The sequence below is a fragment of the Cryptomeria japonica genome, chromosome 5 (genome assembly GCF_030272615.1).
Source record: "Cryptomeria japonica chromosome 5, Sugi_1.0, whole genome shotgun sequence".
Taxonomy (NCBI): domain Eukaryota; kingdom Viridiplantae; phylum Streptophyta; class Pinopsida; order Cupressales; family Cupressaceae; genus Cryptomeria; species Cryptomeria japonica.
The window spans coordinates 878,368,880-878,392,346 of record NC_081409.1 but is presented as its reverse complement, the minus strand read 5'-3'; positions in this window follow the sequence as shown (position 1 = coordinate 878,392,346).

Sequence of the window (23,467 nt, the reverse complement as noted above, 5' to 3'; positions counted from 1 at the left end):
TCAAACACTTGGGGGAGTTGGGCACTTGATTATTGATTATCCTCTTTTTATTTTTGATATGATTGGATGATACATAATGAGAAATGATGCAAGAACTATGAATTTTGACAAGAAACGACATAAACAAGAAGGTACATAACTATAAATTAGAAGAGAATCTCAAATTAGGAAATGGGATATTAAGAGGAATATGTGTCTACAATTTGGACTTGAAAGTGCTGGACTATGTCAATAGATGCCATTATCTAGTGGGTGCTTTTGTTAGCTTAAGTGTGCAAAATCTGGATCAGGTTACTTTGTAGATCTTCCTCTTGATATTTCAACCAAAAGTGTAAGATATTTCCAAAATTTGAATAATGTCCAATATTTTTCACATGTTATGAATCTAAACCTATATATATTTCTATCCACACTTTCTAGATTTGCTAATGTCTACTGTTAGATCTGTCACCTATACATAGAAAAGAGGGAAAGGTGTTGGAATGCATAGGGGCATGCCTAGGTCAAACCTTGGGTATGAATTAATATCCCCTATAATAATAATCAATTAAAAAGAGAGCTTACACTTGCAGTGAAAAGGTTTAAAACCTTAAGGCATACACAATTAAAATGTTACATCTTTTCTATGAATCTTCTTGCCTTGAATCATCATGAAAGGTTGATGTTTTTAGGTATGATTTCATCCATGTATTTAGTCATCAAGGAAACACATAAAATTGATCATGGATTCCAACTTGAATTATTGAACACCTAGTGCTTGATCTCCTTTATTGCCTTGAAGATGATTGATTACTTTCTCATTTAGAGTTTGATTGGAATTGAATCTTATAAAGAGATGTTTCAAATGTGGGGTTAAGAATAGCTTTTATACTCAACCTCATGAAATGTGTTAAATTGTTTGAAAAGATTGACATTGGGGAGTACTTTCCCACTCGAATTTTTCTTGACTATTGAGGGTTGAAATTTGAGCCTCTTTTGGCTAGACCATGGCACTAGACACCATATTCTTGGGGAATAGGGCACTAAGTGCCCTAGTCTAGACCTCTTGGGCTAAAAAAAAGGTCAGGGAGAGTGGAAAGGTGTTGACCTTTTAGATATGGCATTGGCTTTAGAAAAATTTATCAAGTTTAGAGGCATGAAGGTAAAAACACCAAAGTGAGCCCCAAATGAGTGCAAATACAATTTATGAGACTATATTTAGCCCCCACTTTATCTAGAGTATGACCTTATGTTGATACTCTCAGTAAAGTACATGATAGCATCAAAATAATTTCACCAAGACATTAAAGAGATAAGACAACACCAAGCCCCCAAGGACTTAGGATCTTATTGGTCTAAAATATCAAGATAAAAGGAGCAACATGATTAGCATAAGTTACACACACATGGAGCATGCAAGAACAAAGAAGAGATATGACATCTAGGTCTAGAAATGGTTCCTTTCTAGGAGCCATATGAGAGAAGAGAAGAGAGTAGAAGAGAAGAGATATGACTTCTCATTCTGGTAAGAGATGCTTACTATGAGTCATCTTAGACAAAGGAGAGTCAGATCAATCTAGCTAGGTGTGTTATGCTAATTGACTCTCACAAAAGATTACAATGTAAAACCATGATTTGATAGATAATTTGACAAAAAAATAACTACAACACCAAACATAAAGATTACAAAACAAAGCCCCAAATTGCAAAGTAATATGAAAATGTGATTTAAAAATGGGTGTTGCAATGTGTACCAAGCATATCAGAACATGTGATCAACATGTACAAACAAAAATTTATACTCTGTGCACAAAGTGTAACATATACAAAGTATATGCACCCACATTAAAGTGATTGTGTAGCATTACCGAGAGAAATTTATTTAAGTTAACATATATGATTATGAAAGACAAGCATGCCACAACAATAAAATAACCCCAAACATATGAAAATCAAATTCTAAAGTCACAAGACATGAAACAGTACATAAGTAATCCATTATATAGGGTTTGTTGGCATTTTGAGATTGTTGGTATTCTGCATATAGATTGCATTAATGATATATTGTCATCGATGTCAATTGAACCGGTAATGGTAGTTATGTTATTGTTTATATTGTTGTTTTTGATATTGAACAATAATCGGTAAGAAGAGCTCGTTGGAAGATGTTGTAAACCGGTGTGTTAAGTTTGTGAGTTGAACCGATAAACTGGTGTAAAGGGTTAAACCTTTTTATACAGTATAACCGGTAAACCTTACCTATTGATAAACCCTAACTGATCAAGTTTATTGGTTTATTATCTGGAGAGAGGTAATGATGGAGACATGTGTGATCATTGTATGAGGATAAGTTCAAACTGATTTGGCATATTTATTTGATTTCTTGGAAAGGAGCAAAGTGGATTGCATCGAATGCACAACGCATGATGAGTTAAAAAGTCCAATGGAGTGGTTGGAACTTTCTTGAAGAATGTGAAGAGATTGTTATGATTTCTAATGGTCAAGATTGCATTGACTTGTTTGTAATCTTGATGGTGTGAATTAGGTTTTTGTTATGTTACCGACCTAATTATTTTTGTATTTAATGTCGATGAAGTTGCTGTATGAGTGTTCGCAAAGTAGGCAAGATTGGGAGAAACTTGTGAGTGTGCAGTTTCCTAACTGGTGAATGGATATGTACTTTGAGTAAAGGCAAATTGAAGCTTAAGAAGGATCTGATCAAGCAAGTGTAGTGCTATTCAGACAGATCAACAAAACTTGTTGTTCTCTAACAATTACAATAGAAGTGAAATCCCATAACTGATAAGCTCTAACAAGCTTGGTTACTCATTAAATCCTCTAACAAGGTGGTCCATTAACTTGGATTCTTAAATCCTCCACGGAGGTTACTCCTGATAGGGTATTGTGCTTTTCATCAAGGGATATTTGTAAATCCCTTAACAAGGTGATTCCTAAATAGGAATTAGTTCTTAACAATACTTATTGTAAATCTTTAATAGGCTTGGCTCCTACTAGGGCGAACTTCAGAAGAGTTCAGATAGCTATCTTTGTGAGTCCCATCTCACCGTGGTTTTTACCTATTTGGGTTTTCCACATATAAACATTTGTGTCAAGTGGTGAATGATTTTGTGGTTGAGATCTTATATGTTGATTAGATTAATTTCTGATAAAGCATGATATCTAGAAGCATTGAAAGATGAATGTGTTGAGTTTTGATTAAGCATTGTTGATGATTCATAAAGGTTGAAGTTGTTTATTGTTAAGCTATTATAACAGTCAAACTAGTTGATGTCAAGTATTCCTATGAATATTGATCTTGATTGAAATAAGTTTACTTTGTGTGATTGAATTTTGAGTTTGGGAACTTTGTATCAGTTTTTCAATATACTGATTCACCCTCCCCCTCTCAGTATTCTACTAGATATTTATTCTTTCATCATACCATCAAGGTCAATAGGCACATTCGATAAATCATGTATATCAAGTATAATTACATTAAATTAAATCCATTATCCAAAGGTAGTGGAACTAAAAGCATAATAGATAAAGATAAAATAAGTTGAACAACACATGTATTTTTGGGTCAACATGGAAGAGACCAAAAATATCTCAATTCTTTTCATCATCCCCCAAGTAGACAACACAAAAGCACATTTTCAATAAGATCACATTTATGACATAGCATCTATACAACATATAGAAGTGAGATACAAATATAGGAATGCTATGACATGGTTTGTCCTTTTGTTTCCTTGTGCCAATGGAGAAACAATTGTCATCCAAAGAGATCTTAATAAAACACAAAGACACAACAATTGTCATCCAAAGAGATCTTAATAAAACACAAAAACACACCAAGTATCCAATTAAATGGATTGCATTACATGCAAGAAAACATATAAAATAATCTACTGATCAAGTGAGCTAGTCTAGAAAATCATTCACCTCCCAATATTGCTCAATATCATTTAGAGATGGTGGACAAGACTATAAAGGAGCCACAACTAGTACAATATATGGATCTAATGCTAGTGGCAAAAAGGGACCATGCTATAATGATGAATCATTATGTGTGTAACTAGGAGATAGCGTTTAAAACATTGAAGATAGTTCATAATTAATTTCAAATTTATATATATCATGAAAATAATTAGTACTGTAAACATTATTATCAACATCATCATCCATATTAATCACAATAGGAGATCTCGCGTGAGGAGGAGAAGGATAAGAAGAATGATTATGCATCAACAACTTCAACCTTTGGTGAGGGTAATCAACATAAAGCTCCTCTCTAGGATTAGGAAAAGGCTAGGAAAATGGGATCAAATCAAAATCCAACTACTTGGGACAAAAAAATTTATGGGCAACAAGCTCACAAGCCCTGAGATGATGTCTTCATTTGTGTTCTGTTTAACTACTATTTTGTTTGTTATGACTCAAAGCTTGTGTATAAGAAGGTTGGGGATCACTCAAAATTGTTCCTTTTCTTCCTTCATTTTAGGAGCAGAAGGAGGAACAAAAGATACCACACTAGGTTCAGGGATTGATGATTTTGGGTGTTTTTCTCTTTATCCTTTATAGGATTTGGGAGGTAGAATTAAAACATATATAGGAGGAATGGAAGGAGTAGTATACAGAGATCATAATCAGCATTCATAGATTCTATCTCTAACCCATCTTGAGAAGAAGTAAAGATGCTGCCCATAGCTATGAATCTAGATCTAGTAGAGATGCTGATGACAAAGACAACTTAGTGGAACTTGAAGCATTGTTGGCAAAATGAATTCCCAGAGGCACTGGTAAATATAAAGGTAAGCTACGTTCAAAATGTTTTGCATGCAACCAAACTAGTCATATAGTATCTAATTGCCCTAATGGTGAAAATGAGTACAAAAGAGACAAATTTAAGAAGTATAAGGGTAAAGGCAAAAGAGATTGTCTTGTAGCTATTGACAGTGGTATTAATGATGAAGAATCTGATGATGATGCTAGTGAAGATATTGTGTTTGTAGCTATTAAGGAAGAAATATCAGATCAGAAGGCACTAGTATCCAGAATGGATAACTCTGATGATTGGATCATTGATAGTGGTTGTTCACATCACATGAATGGTGATCGGAGAAAATTTATTTCTCTGAAGGAATTTGATGGCGATATTGTCAGATTTGGCAATGACTCATCGTGTATGGTGAAAGGCAAGGGAGTTGTTTCTCTTAATGGGAAGAGCAGTACTTACAATGTCTATTGGGTTGAAGGCTGAAAACACAAACTTTTGAGTGTGGCACAACTTAATGATAGAGGATACCCACTAGAGTTTAGGAATGGTATGTGCAAAATTTTTGACAACAAAGGTGAATTGATTGCAACCAGTAAACAGACCAGAGGTAATCTATTTCATCTTAACCCTAAAGTTAGCAACTATTTGATTGCAAAGATAGATGATAGTTGGATTTGGCATAGGAGATTTTGTCATGTAAATTTTGACAATATTGTTAAAGTAAGCAAGTCTAAGACAGTAAGAGGTCTGCCTCAGCTATACAAACCGTTTAATTCTCTTTGTAAAGAATGTCAGTTAGGAAAGATGACTTCCTCAACTTTCAATAGAAAGTCTTTCTCAGTAGATCACTTTTTAGATTTGGTTCATACAAATCTATGTGGACCAATAAGAACAAGAAGCATTCAAGGTGACAAATATTTCATGATCTTCATTGATGATTGTTCAAGTATGATGTGGGTCACATTCTTGAAGGATAAGAATGAAGCTTTTGATAAATTGAAGGCATTAAGAGCCTTAGCTGAGAAAGAGAGTGGCAAAAAGATAAAATTTCTGAGAACAGATCAAGGTGGTGAATTTACTTCTTTGAAATTCACTATGTATTGTGATGATAATGGTATCAAGCGACAACTTTCTGCACCAAGGACACCACAACAAAATGGTATAGTAGAAAGAAACAACTGGACAATAGTTGAAGCGGCTAGGACAATGTTGGTACAAGGAGATGTGGCAAAAACATTTTGGAGAGAAGCTGTAAGTACAATGGTCTACACAATGAACCGGATTTCGATGAAAAAAGGTAAGGACAAAACCCCTTATGAATATTGGTATGGGAGATCACTTGATGTTAGCTATTTTAAGATATTTGGAAGCAAATGTTTTATTAAAAGAGGTGATTACATAACCACGTTTGAAGCTAAGAGCGATGAAGGCATATTTCTTGGTTACTCCACCAATAGTAAGGCCTATAAATGCTTCAACAACCAGACACAGAAAAATTGTTGAGAGTGTTGATGTTTGTGTAGATGAATGTCTTGAAGTTATAGAAGGAATAAGTTCAGACAAAAATGATGAAGATCCTTGCATTTCTCTTTTGGAACCTGAAACTGTTAAGACAGAAACCGATAAAGCAAATCCTGGTGCACTTTTTCAACTAGAACAAATAATTTCAGAAGAAGATGATAATGAAGAAGCTGAATTTGATGAGAATGATCATGTTATTCCTGATGGGCAACAAGCTCACAAGCCTTGAGATGATGTCTTCATTTGTGTTCTATTTAACTACTATTTTGTTTGTTATGACTCAAAGCTTGTGTATAAGAAGGTTGGGGATCACTCAAAATTGTTCCTTTTATGCCTTCATTTTAGGAGCAGAAGGAGGAACAAAAGATACCACACTAGGTTCAGGGATTGATGATTTTGGGTGTTTTTCTCTTTATCCTTTATAGGATTTGGGAGGTAGAATTAAAACATATATAGGAGGAATGGAAGGAGTAGTATACATAGATCATAATCCGCATTCAGAGATTCTGTCTCTAACCCATCTGTGAGAAGAAGTAAAGATGCTGCCCATAGCTATGAATCTAGATCCAGTAGAGATGCTGATGACAAAGACAACTTAGTGGAACTTGAAGCATTGTTGGAAAAATGAATTCCTAGAGGCACTGGTAAATATAAAGGTAATCTATGTTTAAAATGTTTTGCATGCAACAAAACTGGTCATATAGCAGCTAATTGCCCTAATGGTGAAAATGAGTACAAAAGAGACAAATTTAAGAAGTATAAGGGTAAAGGAAAAAGAGATTGTCTTGTAGCTATTGACAGTGGTATTACTAATGAAGAATCTGATGATGATGCTAGTGAAGATATTGTGTTTGTAGCTATTAAGGAAGAAATATCAGATCATAAGGCACTAGTATCCAGAATGGATAACTCTGATGATTGGATCATTGATAGTGGTTGTTCACATCACATGAATGGTGATCGGAGCAAATTTATTTCTCTGAAGGAATTTGATGGCGGTATTGTCAGATTTGGCAATGACTCACCCTGTATGGTGAAAGGCAAGGGAGTTATTTCTCTTAATGGAAGAGCAATACTTACGATGTCTATTGGGTTGAAGGCCGAAAACACAAACTTCTGAGTGTGGCACAACTTAATGATAGAGGATACCCACTAGAGTTCAGGAATGGTATGTGCAAAATGTTTGACAACAAAGGTGAATTGATTGCAACCGGTAAACAGACTAGAGGTAATCTATTTCATCTTAACCCTAAAGTTAGCAACTGTTTGATTGCAAAGATAGATGATAGCTGGATTTGGCATAGGAGATTTTGTCATGTAAATTTTGACAATATTTGTAAAGTAAGCAAGTCTAAGACAGTAAGAGGTCTACTTCAGCTAGACAAACCGGTTAATTCTCTTTGTAAAGAATGTCAATTAGGAAAGATGACTTCCTCAACTTTCAATAGAAAGTCCTTCTTAGTAGATCACTTGTTAGATTTGGTTCATACAGATCTATGCGGGCCAATAAGAATAAGAAGCATTCAAGGTGACAAATATTTCATGATGTTCACTGATTATTGTTCAAGGATGATGTGGGTCACATTCTTGAAGGATAAGAATGAGGCTTTTGATAAATTGAAGGCATTTAGAGCTTTAGCCGAGAAAGAGAGTGGCAAAAAGATAAAATGTCTGAGAACAGATCAAGGCGGTGAATTTACTTCTTTGGAATTCACTAAGTATTGTGATGATAATGGTATCAAGCAACAACTTTCTACACCAAGGACACCACAACAGAATGGTATAGTAGAAAGAAACAACTGGACATTAGTTGAAGCGACCAGGATAATTTTGATACAAGGAGATGTGGTGAAAACATTTTGGAGAGAAGCTGTAAGTACAACGGTCTACACAATGAACCGGATTCCAATGAAAAAAGGTAAGGACAAAACCCCTTATGAATACTGGTATGGGAGATCACCTGATGATAGCTATTTAAGATATTTGGAAGCAAATGTTTTATTAAAAGAGGTGATTACATAACCAAGTTTGAAGCTAAGAGTGATGAAGGCATATTTCTTGGTTACTCCACCAATAGTAAGGCCTATAAATGCTTCAACAACTAGACACAGAAAAATTGTTGAGAGTGTTGATGTTTGTGTAGATGAATGTCTTGAAGTTATAGAAGGAATAAGTTTAGACAAAAATGATGAAGATCCTTGCATTTTTCTTTTGGAACCTGAAACTGTTAAGACAGAAACCGGTAAAGCAAATCCTGGTGCACTTTTTCAACCAGAACAAATAATTTCAGAAGAAGATGATAATGAAGAAGCTGAACCTGATGAGAATGATCATGTTATTCCTAGGTATGTGAGACTAAATCAGAGTCCTAAACAGATAATTGGGGATAAGGATACCGATGTACTAACTAGAAGGAGATTAAGAGAAAACTCTTGCATGATCTCTACCTTTGAACCTAGAAGTGCTAAAGAGGCATTTGGTGATGATCATTGGGTAAAAGCTATGGAGGAGGAGTTGGATAAAATTGAGAAGAACAACACTTGGACCCTAGTACCCCAACTGGTAAACAAGAACGTTATAGGTACTAAATGGGTGTTCAGAAATAAATTAAATGAAGATGGTGTTGTAGTTCGCAACAAGGCAAGATTAGTCTGCAAAGGCTATGCACAAGAAGAAGGAGAAGATTATGAAGAGAATTTTGCACCAGTAGCAAGACTGGAAGGTGGCAGAACATTACTGGCATTTGCAGCTCATAGAAAGTTCAAGGTATATCAGATGGATGCCAAGTCTGCATTTTTGAATGGGATATTGGAAGAAGAGGTCTATATAGAGAAACTTGATGGTTATGCATTAACAGATAAGGAAGACATGGTATGGAAATTGCATAAAGCTTTGTATGGATTAAAGCAGGCACCCAGAGCATGGTATGAATGACTTCATACTCATCTGATGAAGATAGGATTTGCTAGAACCAGTGATGATAGCAACATTTATCTCAAGTTTGAAGGAGATAATATACTGGTCAGTGAAGTATTTGTTGATGACATTATATTTGGAGGTAATGATGACATGAGTAATTATTTTGCAAATGAAATGAAGAATGAGTTTGAGATGTCATTAGTAGGGGAAATAAATTTTTTCATAGGCTTACAGATACAACAGATGAAGAATGGTATTTTCATTACTCAATCCAAGTATGTGAAAAAGGTTCTGAAGACTTTTAGTATGAGTGACTGTAAACCAGTTAGAACCCCAATGGTTACAGGTTGTAAATTATCCAAGGAGGATGTATCTAAGTCTGTAGATGAAAAGGTATATAGATCAATGATTGGCAAGTTACACTATGTTGTTCACAGTCGACCGGATATTGCCCATACAATTGGTATTGTTGCTAGATTTCAGAAAAATCCAAAGGAAGCACATCTGATGGCAACTAAAAGAATTTTTAGATATATGAAAGGTACAGTTGACTATGGATTATGGTATCCATATGGTGGAAATTTTGATTTGAAGGTGTACACTGATGCTAATTGGGTAGGAAATATTGATTGCCAGAAGAGTACTACCGGTGGAGTATTCTTTCTAGGAGGAAGGTTAGTTTCATGGAGTAGTAAAAAGTAGAGTTGTACTTCACAATCTACTACTGAAGCTGAGTATGTAGTAGCTTATATGAATTGCACACAAGCTATGTGGATGAGGAACATTTTGGAAGGCTTGAAGATGAAAATATCAGAACCAATAAAGATTTTGTGTGATAATACAAGTGCAATAAACATTTCTAAAAATCCTGTTCTACATGCAAGGACTAAGCACATTGAGTTGAAGTATCACTTCTTGAGGGAAAAAGTTCAATGTAAAGATGTCATCTTGGAGCATGTCTCTACCAAGGAGAAACTTGCAGATATCTTTACCAAACGTCTGCCTAAGACCACTTTTGAGTATCTTAGAAGTCAATTGGGGGTTGTCCCTCTTCGTGAAGTTAATTGAGCATGATGCTGATTGCATCAATCCCTGAATTACTTGTAGAATCTTACATGGATTGATGAAGAAGTGGATGTACTCCACAGGGGGAGCATCAAGTTGCAATATGATGTTGATACACAATGAGAGCAGAATTACATGTTTTTACTTTCACTTTGGCATTGCTTTCAAAGGGGGAGAAGAATTATATGATTGAGAAGAAGAATTATGTGTTTGATTAGGTGAACCAGTGACAGACTGAAGACATATAGAGCAAAGGTGAATACTTGGTAATGTAAACTAGGATTCCTATTCACCAATCTTAGCAGCAATCAGAGGCGTTGATATTTGTATTGCCATCAATGCCAAAGGGGGAGATTGTTGGCATTTTGGGATTGTTGGTTTTCTGCATATATATTACATTAATGATATATTATCATTGATGTCAATTGAACTGGTAATGGTAGTTATATTATTGCTGATATTGTTGTTTTTGATATTGAATAGTAACCGGTAAGAAGAGATTTGTGGAAGATGTTGTAAACCGATGTGTTAAGTTTGTGAGTTGAACCGATAAATCGGTGTAAAGGGTTAACCTTTTTATACAGTATAACTGGTAAACCCTACCTGTTGATAAACCCTAACCGATCAAGTTTGTTGGTTTATTATTTGGAGAGAGGTAATGATGGAGATACATGTGATCATTGTATGAGGATAAGTTCAAACTATTTTGGCACATTTATTTGATTTACTGGAAAGGAGAAAAGTGGATTGCATCTAATGCACAACGCGTGATGAGTTACAAAGTCCAATGGAGCGGTGATCATGGAGTGGCTGGAATTTTCTTGAAGAATGTGAAGAGATTGTTATGATATCTAATGGTCAAGATTGCACCAACTTGTTTGTAATATCGATGGTGTGAATTAGGTTTTTGTTGTGTTACTGACCTAATTATATTTGTATTTAAGGTGGATGAAGTTGCTTGTAAGACTGTTGACAAAGTAGGAAAGATTGGGAGAAACTTGTGAGTGTGCAGTTTCCTAACCGGTGAATGGATCTGTACTTTGAGTAAAGGCAGATTGAAACTTAAGAAGGATCTGATCAAGCAAGTGTAGTGCTATTCAGACAGATCAACAAAACATGTTGTTCTCTAACAATTACAATATAAGTGAAATCCCTTAACCGGGTAAAATCTAACAAGCTTGGTTACTCATTAAATCCTCTAACAAGGTGGTCCATTAACTTGGATTCTTAAATCCTCCACCGAGGTTACTCCTAAAAGGGTATTGTGGTTTTCATCAAGGCATATTTGTAAATCCCTTAACAAGGTGATTCCTAAACAAGAATTAGTTCTTAACAGGACTTATTGTAAAGCTTTAACAAGCTTGGCTCCTAATAGGGCAAACTTCAGAAGAGTTCAGATAGCTATCTTTGTGAGTCCCATCTCACTGTGGTTTTTACCTATTTGGGTTTTCCACGTATAAAGATTTGTGTCAAGTGGTGAATTATTTTGTGGTTGTGATCTTATATGTTGATTAGATTAATTTATGATAAAACATGATATCTAGAAGCATTGAAAGATGAATGTGTTGAGTTTTGATTAAGCATTGCTGATGATTCATAAAGGTTGAAGTTGTTTACTGTTAAGCTGTTATAATAGTCAAACCGGTTGATGTCAAGTATTCCTATGAATAGTGATCTTGATTGAAATAAGTTTACTTTGTGTGATTGAATTTTGAGTTTGGGAACTTTGTATCAGTTTTTCAATATACTGATTCACCCCCCCTCTCAGTATTCTACCAGATATTTATTCTTTCATCATACCATCAAGGTCAACAGGCACATTCAAAAAATCATGTATATCAAGTATAATTACATTAAATTAAATCCATTATCCAAAGGTAGTGGAACTAAAAGCATAATAGATAAAGATAACATAAGTTGAGCAACACATGTATTTTTGGGTCAACATGGAAGAGACCAAAAATATCTCAATTCTTTTCCTCATCCCCCAAATAGACAACACAAAAGAACATTTTCAACAAGATCACATTTATGACATAGCATCTATACAACATATAGAAGTGAGATACAAATATAGGAATGCTATGACATGGTTTGTACTTTTGTTTCCTTGTGCCAATGGAGAAACAATTGTCATCCAAAGAGATCTTAATAAAACACAAAGACACACCAAGTATCTAATTAAATGGATTGCATTACATGCAAGAAAACATATAAAATAATCTATTGATCAAGTGAGCTAGTATATTAAATCATTCACCTCCCAATATTGCTCTATTCATTTAGAGATGGTGGACAAGACTATAAAGGAGCCACAATTAGTACAATATATGGATCTAATGCTAGTGGCAAAAAGGGACCATGCTATAATGATGAATCATTATGTGTGTAACTAGGAGATAGCGTTAAATCTTTTAAAACATTGAAGATAGTTCATAATTAATTTCAAATTTATATATATCATGAAAATAATTAGTACTATAAACATTATTATCAACATCATCATCCATATTAATCACAATAAGAGATCTCACGTGAGGAGGAGAAGGATAAGAAGAATGATTATGCATCAACAACTTCAACCTTTGGTGAGGGTAATCAACATAAAGCTCCTCTCTAGGATTAGGAAAAGGCTAGGAAAATGGGATCAGATCAAAATCCAACTACTTGGGACAAAAACTTTATGGACAACAAGCTCACAAGCTCTGAGATGATGTCTTCATTTGTGTTCTGTTTAACTACTATTTTGTTTGTTATGACTCAAAGCTTGTGTAGAAGAAGGTTGGGGATCACTCAAAATTGTTCCTTTTCTTCCTTCATTTTAGGAGCAGAAGGAGGAACAAAAGATACCACACTAGGTTCAGGGATTGCTGATTTTGGGTGTTTTTCTCTTTATCCTTTATAGGATTTGGGAGGTAGAATTAAAAAATATATAGGAGGAATGGAAGGAGTATGAAGGAGCCCAAGTCCATGATGTGGAGTAGGATGAATTACTTCTATGCTCATAAACAACGAAGGATCCTTAGGGATAATAGTCAAACGAAACCCTTAAGGTTTCCTTAAGGTTGATATCCTATTGTATTTGAACTTTTAATAGGAAAGGAAGTGGACATCTTGACGAGTTTCAAAGGTTGAGGTTTTTGAGGCTAGAAACAATATTGAGGGTGAAGTTTCTACAATTAGCTAAGGGCTCATAAAGACTATGATCGAGCATTATAAATTTCCCATTGCGAGGGAACTTCAAACACTTATGAATGGTATAAGGGATTGCTTTAATGGGAGTAAGCCAATGATGTCCCAACTTCACAGAAAATTGGTCCAAGATATGGATAATGGAAAAGGTAACATCTAAGCACTTAGTACCAACTTCAATAGGAACAATGATGGAACCTATGGTGGGACAAGAGAAACCATCACGCACCTTAATCACAAGATTAGACTTATCATATGCATATTAATGAAATTATAGCATGTAGAGATGTTCTTCTACAATAAAATTCACCATGTATATTGGATCAATGAGTAGTCCATGTGAAAGCTTGCATTTGATCTTTGTAGTAATGTATAATGGTCCATTAGGTTCTTTTATGATATCTTTTGACTCAAAGATAATGCAAAGTTCACACTTAAGCTTAGGTTTCTCAATCAAGTTTACAACTTTGTTTGCTTCATTAGATATATCATCAATAGCTATAAAGCCTCTATGATTATGCTCAACAACATTGGTAGAATGGGAAGACAAAGGATTTCTAAAGATTTATAAATTTTGATTAGCACATGCCATAAATTTATTTCTTTTATCATTCACACCGTCCAACACTATAGAATTATAATTAATAAGGTCTTAGATTCCATGTTTTAGGTGGATACATTTATAGATTTGTATCATGCTTGGGTTGATGATGGTATTGACAAAAGGCTTTTGAATCAAAATAAGGTGGCAAAGGCTTCAAAGTATCTATAGGATGAATAGGAGGAAGCTTCATCACATTGTTATTTATCAATTGAACCATGATACTATCCAATGACTGAAAAGAGGAGTGAATTAGTGATGCTTGATGTTTGAAGAAAAGTGAGCTATAATAGGGGTTGTTGTGGCTGCCATTTGAGAATCAATGTGATTGGAATAATTGTTTCTATTAATCTTGATTATGTTTTTATTTTGTTTTCTAAATTTTTGAAATGTTTGATGAGAACCTTCATTTTTATAAACTGGAGTAAAAGATGAAGAAGCCTCATATTGACTCACTTGAAGCTAATAAGTATGAAGTGTTGTACAAAATTGTGTGAAATATGCAAATTCAGAAAACACAAACTTATCTCTAATATCTTTTTACAAATTAATAATCAAAATCCTTAGAATATCACCATTAGGCACAAGATAAGAAATTTGTGCAAACAAATATTGATATCTACCATTAAAATCAATTATTTTTTCCTTAGAACCTTGTCTATAATGCACTAAATTAGTAAAAGTAAATTGTGGGTCAATATTATTTTAAAAGTGTTGAATGAATGTATTAGCCAAGTGTTGAAAACTATCAATTAAATAACTAAGCAAGGAGAAAAAACATTCCAGAGATCTTTATCTTTTAAAAAATGAGGGGATAGTTTTGCAAGGAGTGCATGATCATAGAAGAAGTAACTACACAAAATCAAAAATGTTTTCACATGAGTGTGGGGGTCTCCTTGTCCAATATACTTTTACAAATGGGGAACCTCAATGTGTCGCGGAAGAGGAATACGAAGGATTTAGGTTGGGTTATGGTAGCCAATTGTTTTTGTAAAGATGAATCATTTGGTAATAAGTAGTTTATGGTGGCTTCAATGGATTAATTGGATTGATAATGGTTGGATTGTGATGAAGGATTTGAAGGTGTGGTATGATGGATAGGTGGAACATTATGGTAGGTAGGTGGAGGACATGTTTAAAAAACAAATGAGAGGTTGGTTGAAGGTGGAATTTAAGCATAATAATTGATAAGATCCCCCCCACTACTAATATTTATAGCATTTAAATTTTGTGCAATGGTATCCATGATGGAAGATGTATAAGTAGGCACATTAGGTAAAGATGTAGGAATAGGCATGGAAATATCAACTTGGTTTGTAGGAGTTGAATGTCCAAGTACTTTGACACAACAAGCCAATTTCATTGTGTTTCATCCACTAGGTGAGCTTGTTGCCCCATATTTAGCATACCCAAAATTTGAACTTCAAATTGGTCTCAATACTGAATGAAGGCCCAACTATGTGTCTATGCGCAAGCAGTGAGTATGTGACTCAAGGTCATTGTCAGTCAGAATATAAAAAATGGATGGATTTTGAAAATTAATAATAATTGAGGGAAATAATTTGACAGGCATGTCCTAAGAATCATTTTGTGTCATGTGGCCAATTTTTGCTTGAACCCAGTTCACAGTTTGCTATATTTTAAACTTTCAAATTTTGATGTCCCTCGCTTACAAATAATTAAAATATCTCATCCTAGGTATTGTCATGAGGAATAAATCACGATTTTGGCTCTTTTCCCTACCATCAACACGTGTTTCAAATTTCAGAGCCTAACTCCCTACCGTTTGGAATATATGGTAATCTTTCTCAAGCTTGAGCATTAAATTTAAAATATTTAAATTATTTTTCAAAAAAAATTTAATATTTTAAATTATTTTGTGTGGGTTCGCTTTGTCAAGAAGGTTAGAAATGCTTCATTTTGGAGCATTCTTAACATCCTCCATAAGAGTTATTAAAAAAAAATGCTTCAAACAATAGTATGAACATTCATGTGTGGGATCCCTTTGTCAAGAAGGTTAGAAATGCTCCATTTTGGAGCATTCTTAACCTCCTCTATAAGAGTTATTTAAAAAAAAAATGCTTCAAACAACAGTATGGACATTCATCAAGGCAGCACTAGAGACATGGCTGCAAACCATAGAAGCATAGCCAATGTCGTGAATTATTTGATAGGATGCCACAACTGCATAGACAATGCCGTGGACCATTTGACAAATGCAGATCATGGAAGTTTAGACAAGGCAAGTGAATTGTTTAGCAGAAATACGTCAAAATGATGTCATCCCATTGCATGTAATGATTGCAGATCATGCACCAAAATGAAGATGTTAAATTTTTTTTAGTAATTTTCAAAGTGAATGCAATCTACAGGCTTATAACTGAATTCTACAACCTTTAATAACATCCTACCTACCCATACAAAATGAAAGCTTAGAACACCAGTCATAGGCATTCATCAAAGCATAAAGGTTAGAGGAATTTTGCCAGCCATTGCAGTTGCAATTGCTCTGGTAGACCTGTATGAAAAATATGGAGGTGTAGCCAAGGCAATGCATGTTAATGATTGACATAATACCTCAAAAATGTCATCTCATGTAATGCAATCAACAAGTGTAAGGCCGAATTCCACAACCTTTTAAATGGAGATTTATCAAAGCATAAAGGATAGAGGAATTGCATCAGATGTTGTAGTTGCATCTACTTTGATAAACAATACAGATATCGTGTTTTTGACTGTTTGTAGAAATGTAGATTTTGAAAGCATAAAACAATGACATGTTCATCTGCTAGATATGCATGTGGTTCTGGAAGTTTGGATCAGACAGTGAGCGTGAACTATTTATTCAATTAAGTATCTCAAAAGGAAAAGACATCATCTCAAACAATGAAATGATCACACTAATGCACAAAATTGAATTGTTGAGAAGACGAGTAAAGTAAAACCCCGCGACATTCATCAATATCCTCCAAGCACATGCCAATATGGGAATTTTGAAACAAAATGATTTTTGTCATACATCATAGTTGCAAGCGCTCTGGCTGACATGCATAAGCAATGTGGAGGCCAAGATACAATATTCAATTTGTTTGATGAGATGCTCCAAAGAAATGAGAGTCTTTAGGCATGTATGATTGTAAGGCTTGCACGATGGATTCATTGAAGAGGGGCTTAATGAACTCTCAAGCAAATGAAGAGCTTGCGAATGGAAAATACAGTTAACAGGATTGCATGCAAAATGTAGGAGCAAATATAAGAGTACGTTAACTATTTGACTAAATGCCTCCAAGAGACATCTTGCAGAATTAAATGAAATGATTGCAAAATGAGCACATATGAATTTCATGGATGAAGGTAGTATATACTCAAATCAATACACATCCATAGTTGATCACCATGCTTGCAATGGCTATATTGATGATGTGTGGATGTGTTTGAACTTTGTCTATGTAGATCGTTTCCAACACTGTCAGTGTCATTATAAAATTTGTCTACATTATGAGGGTTCTAAATACTTTAGAGCACTAAATATTTTGATCTCATAAATTGCACATGTCCATGGTTAAGCTTCATGCCCGTCATGGATATCTTAAGGATACACTAAATATTATTATGACATTCAAACCTGTGCTGGTTGTATCGATGTGTTTTTGTGGTGCTAACAAATCATACAAGAATGTAGGTTGAGCATCCTTGAAATCATTTTGTTTATTCAGAAGGACTCTGGTCACACACATCGTGGAATCATGGACATCGATAAAATGTCTTGAGGAGATGTCATCTCAAGGGATGAGATGTAATGAATACAAAATGTGCAGAATATAAAGGTTTATGAGTCAATGTTGGCCACAACATAGAAAAGTCAAATCAATATCAGATATTATACTTGGGAATGTGCTAGTTGACACACATATAAAAGTGAAATCATAAGAATCTTTTGCAAACTGAATTAAAGAGATGTTATCCCTGGGAAATGCAAGGCTCTATAACTCCAAGGGAGTGTGAATGACATGGAGGATGTGATATGATGGCCAAATTTCTCAAATAGAATTCACAAATATGCAAGGTGACCATGAAGGATATCTAGCTAATGTAGTTGGAATGCATGTCTTTGGAGGACGGATGACTACTTTATTTCGATGATCAATGCACTAACATATGAGCATGTTGTGATTTCAAATGGTGAGATGATGACAACTACACATGAAGTGGATGAAGATTGAGAAGCACCTCAACATAACTCATGACTTGGTTCTTTATCAATATTACAAGTTTGAACTTGTATTTTTGTAAAAGTGACATGTTACTCATTGTAGCTAACGGTCAGAAAGTGGACCTTATTCACACAAAAGTGAAGTAGTTTCTAACTAAGCTCTTTTTGCATAAAAATGAGTTAGTTACTAAGGTGGTTATTCTGGGAAGCCTATAAATACAAGGCTATTTGTAATGTAGGGGGGGGGACTTTTGACAGAGGGGAAACTCTACAGTAATTATTGAAGAATCTTGTAATGAATTTTAATTTTACACTATGTACAAAGAGGTTTACGAGATTGTATAATCTCAGAAAGACAATAAAGAATGCTTTCAAGTTTGTATGTTCTTGATGTTCTTCTAAGTTGTCATTACTGATTTTTCATATGTTAAATTAGTAATTCCTTTTTGTGCTCACATGAATTATCAACAATATATGCAATTGATGTTATAAAACACGATCACTTCCTAGTATCTTGAAGTAGATGTGTCAAGATAACTTCTCCTTCTGTATGTCAAGATTTGTTATCTTTATTTCTTCATCATTGCACATCGACACTTATTTTGTGCTCAAACCCCCTTTGTAATCATTATTAGTTGTGGAATCTCAGTTGGTTTTTGTATGTCTATCATTGGGGTTCCTATTACTCACATTTCTCTAGTTTTGTGTTTTCTCCTTTATGTACTTTCAGGTTAAAAGTACACAAAATTCCTAAATACCCCTATCATACAAGGGAGCTACCCCTCTCAAATGCAAAGGAAGATTGTGGTTTTACTCCAATCTCTCCAACTGTTGGAACGTTTGTCATTGCTCATCAGGCAAACATTGTCAGTTTTAGATAAACGACCGCAGTGACAAATATGTTTACCAACCAAATTATACCACGTAAAATGTCAAAACCATGTTCATCATTTGGAATCAACCTTATTAAACCTTCAATTAAGAGGATTGAGTCTTCACTAAATTGCTCTTGACTCATAAATTCTTGAAGATCTTCCAATTTCTTTTTAATATTCCTCAGTCTCTTAATAGACACTTGAGTTAAAGAGTTACCCTCATCATGAGAAGCATGAAGGGTAGGATTCCCAACAATGTTAGGCATGGTAGGTGCTAGATTAAAAGAAGATGATTAATCCAAGCTCCTAGGGAATAAGTTAACCAACTTAGGCTCAACACACTTAGTGTTTAAACCATGGGAAGGCACAAGTCTATAACTTCTTCTAACCAAGATATTGGATTCGACACAATGGGTAATGATACTCATATACAAAAAAGAAGGAAGACAAAGATAATAGAATTGGTTTATGCTCTCAATGCCTTTTATACAATTGTGAATGACAATGCAAGAAATTAACAATTGCTATGTAATTATAGCAGTGAAACAAGTGTCTGAAAAGGTAATGTAGCAATGAAATGATGAATTAACTAGCTATTTAAGAAATACAAGTGATTGAAATGATTATAAAAGTACATAAAAGATAAATTAATATCTCTAATTATGAAAATGATATGTAATTAAACTTAGATCCAAACATCCAAATCATAAATTAGGCAAGCTATGTTGGGTTCACCAAAATGTAATGTAGTGGAAATGGGGTTCACTAGTCTAAACATGCAAACGAGGAATCAAACCCCTTTCATATCAACATACATTGGATAATAAACAATTGGACCTACTTTAGACCCTTGGGAGAGCTTGGCACTTGATGATTGATCATCCTCTTATAATTTTTGATATGCTAGGATAAGATACAATAACAAATGATGCAAGAACTAGAGTTTTGACAAGAAAAAACATAAATAGGAAGGTACATAACTTTAAATCAAAAGAGAAGCTCATATCTAGAAATGGGTTATAGAGAGGAACCCATGTCTACAATCTAGGCCTGAAAGTGTTGGAAAATGTCAAGAGGCATCACTGTCTATATGGTGTTTTCATTAGCCTAGGTGTACCAAATCTAGATCAGAATACCATGTAGATCTTCCTCTCAACATTTTAGCCAAAAGTGCTAGATGCTTCCAAATTTTTAGCAGTTTTCAAGGGTTTTTGCTTGTTTTGAATCTAAAGATAAATTTCTTTGTTTACACTTTCTAAAATCTACTATTCTCTGTCATCAAATCTATCACCTACAAACATAAAAGAGGGAAAACATCTTGGGATATATAGGGGTTTGCCTAAGTCAAATCCCAAGTAGGAATTGACCTTCCCTACAAGAAATATTATTTGAAAAGAGAGCTTACTCTTGGAAGGCAAAGGCTAGAAACTTTAAGGAAATGTAAAATTGAAATGTTATACCTTTGTTATGAATATTCTTTCCTTTAAGCCTCATAAAAGGTTGATGCTTCTAGGTAGGATTTCACATGGAGGAAACACATAAACTTGATCATTGATGCCAACTTGAATGCCTGAATACTTAAATGCTTGATCACTCCTTCACTACCTTGAAGATAATTGATTACTTTCTCAATTGGAGCATAATTGGAATTGAATTGCATATGAAGAGATTTTTCAAATAAGCGGGTAAGACTTACTTTTATACTCAACCTTACAAAATGTGTTAAAATTTTGAAAAAGGTCGACAATGGGGAGCACTTTCCCTCTCAACTTTTGGGTAAGTGCACCAAGATGGTGAATAGAAAAGTGGCTTGTGCGTGTTCTATGAAATTCAAAAACGTGCTAGGCTTGGTAACACCAAGCCTAACCAAAAATAATAAAAAAAACAAAAGTTCCTCAAAACCTGATGGGGAGCACTTTCCCTCTCAACTTTTGGGTAAGTGCACCAAGATGGTGAATAGAAAAGTGGCTTGTGCGTGTTCTATGAAATTAAAAAACGTGCTAGGCTTGGTAACACCAAGCCTAACCAAAAATAATAAAAAAAACAAAAGTTCCTCAAAACCCATACAGGTTTTGAGGAACATTATATTTAATAATAAAAAAACAAGTTCCTCAAAACCCGTACTGGTTTTGAGGAAAATTTTCTCATAACCCGTACTGGTTATGCAAAACTAGAAGTTTTGGCCTTAGTTCTGTATAACCTGTACAGGTTATGTAGAAGTAGGAACCAAAGAAGAAGTGGAGAGAGAGAGAGAGAGAGAGAGAGAGAGAGAGAGAGAGAGAGAGAGAGAGAGAGAGAGAGAGAGAGAGAAGGGGATAGGAAGAGAGGGAGAGAGATAGGGAAAGAAAGAGAAGGGAAAGAGGGTGAGAATAGGAGAGAGAGAGAGAGAGAGAGAGAGAGAGAGAGAGAGAGAGAGAGAGAGAGATAATAGGATAAGGAGAGGGGGAGGGAGAGAGAGTTAAAGACATAGAGAGAAGTGGATAGGAAGAGAGGGAGAGAGATAGGGAAAGAAAGAGCGTGTGCGAGAGAGAAAGAGAGAGAGAGAGAGAGAGAGAGAGAGAGAGAGAGAGAGAGAGAGAGAGAGAGAGAGAGAGAGAGAGAGAGAGAGAGAGAGAGATGGGAAGGGAGAGAGACTAGGGGGTGGGAAGAGAGGGATATAATAGGATAAGGAGAGGGGGAGGGAGAGAGTGTTAGAGATAGAGAGAGAAGGGGATAGGAAGAGAGTGAGAGAGATATGGAAAGAAAGAGAAGGGAGAGAGGGTGAGAATAGGATTGAGAGAGAGAGAGAAGGGGATAGGAAAAGAGGGAGAGAATAGGATAAGAAGAGGGGGTGAGAAAGGCAGTTAGAGAGAGAGAGAGGAGGGGGTACGATAAAGAATAGGGGATAAGAAGAGAGGGAGAGCATATGATAAGGAGAGGGGGAGGGAGAGAGAGGGGGAGAGAGAGAGGAGATTGGGAGAGAGGGAGAGGGAGAGGGAGAGGGAGAGAGAGAGAGGGTGGAGATGGGGAGAATAGGATAAAGAGAGGGAGGGAGAGAGAGAGAGAGAGAGAGAGAGAGAGAGAGAGAGAGAGAGAGAGAGTAGGGTCAAGAGAGGGGGAGGAGGAGAGAGAATAGGATAAGATAACAAGAGGGGGAGGGAGAAGGGGGAGAGGGAGAGGTAGGGGAGAGAAAGAGAGAGAAGGGGGAGAGGGTGATAATAAGATAGGATAACGAGAGAGAGAGAGAGAGAGAGAGAGAGAGAGAGAGAGAGAGAGAGAGAGAGAGAGAGAGAGAGAGAGAGAGAGAGAACGAGAAGGAGAAAAGGGTGAGAGACTCAACAGAGAGAGAAGTGTGAGGGGGAGAGAGATGAGATATAACTCAAGGAGGATAATTAGGGCTCGGAATAGACAGAGACAATGATGGGGGAAGGAAGATGAGAGAGAAGAAAAGAAGAGAGACATGCATGTATACAAACATATATACATATATCCATATAAACATATGTATATATAACTATAGATATGCATATATACATACATAAACACATATTATATATGTATGTCTATACATATGTGTAGTATATGCTAAGTTTACAAGCATACATTTTGATGTCTTCATAACCCGTATGGGTTTTGTGAAACTCAAAATGATGTTTTTCATAACCCATACTGGTTTTGTGAAAATTAAAATAATGGTTTTTCATAACCCGTACAGGTTTTGTGAAACTCAAAATGATGTTTTTCATAACCCATACTGGTTTTGTGAAACTCAAAATTATGGTTTTTCATAACTCATACGGGTTTTGTGAAACTCAAAATGATGGTTTTAGTTCTAAATAACCTGTATGGGTTATGTAGAACTATGAATGGTACTTTTTATTTTTCAAAACCCGAGCGGGTTATCTTGCACATCAGACCCGTGCGGGTTTTGGCTTGGTAAGAGGGTTGGAAAATGACCCTAAGGTTTGTAAGCCCATTTTCCCTTCATTTTTGTCCCTTTACACGTTTTTTCATCTTCCAACATGATTTCTTGACTTCATCATCATTAGGTTTACAAATGATCAAGTGGGTATCTCTAAAATTACCACCATAATCTCACACATCTTCTCATCTTTCTGACCATATAATTTTTTTTATTTTTAGACAACATTAGCATAGTAAACTTTAATTTTCTTTACTAGTGCCTTGACAGTCCTCACAAACATACGTCTACCATTTTTTTAATAACTTTTGATATACTTGACCATATTCAAAATAAATTACATATTATTTTTCTACACTAGATTCTATACAATTTAAAAAAAAAGTTTTCATTTTCAATTTTTTGATGCAAGTTATGCCCA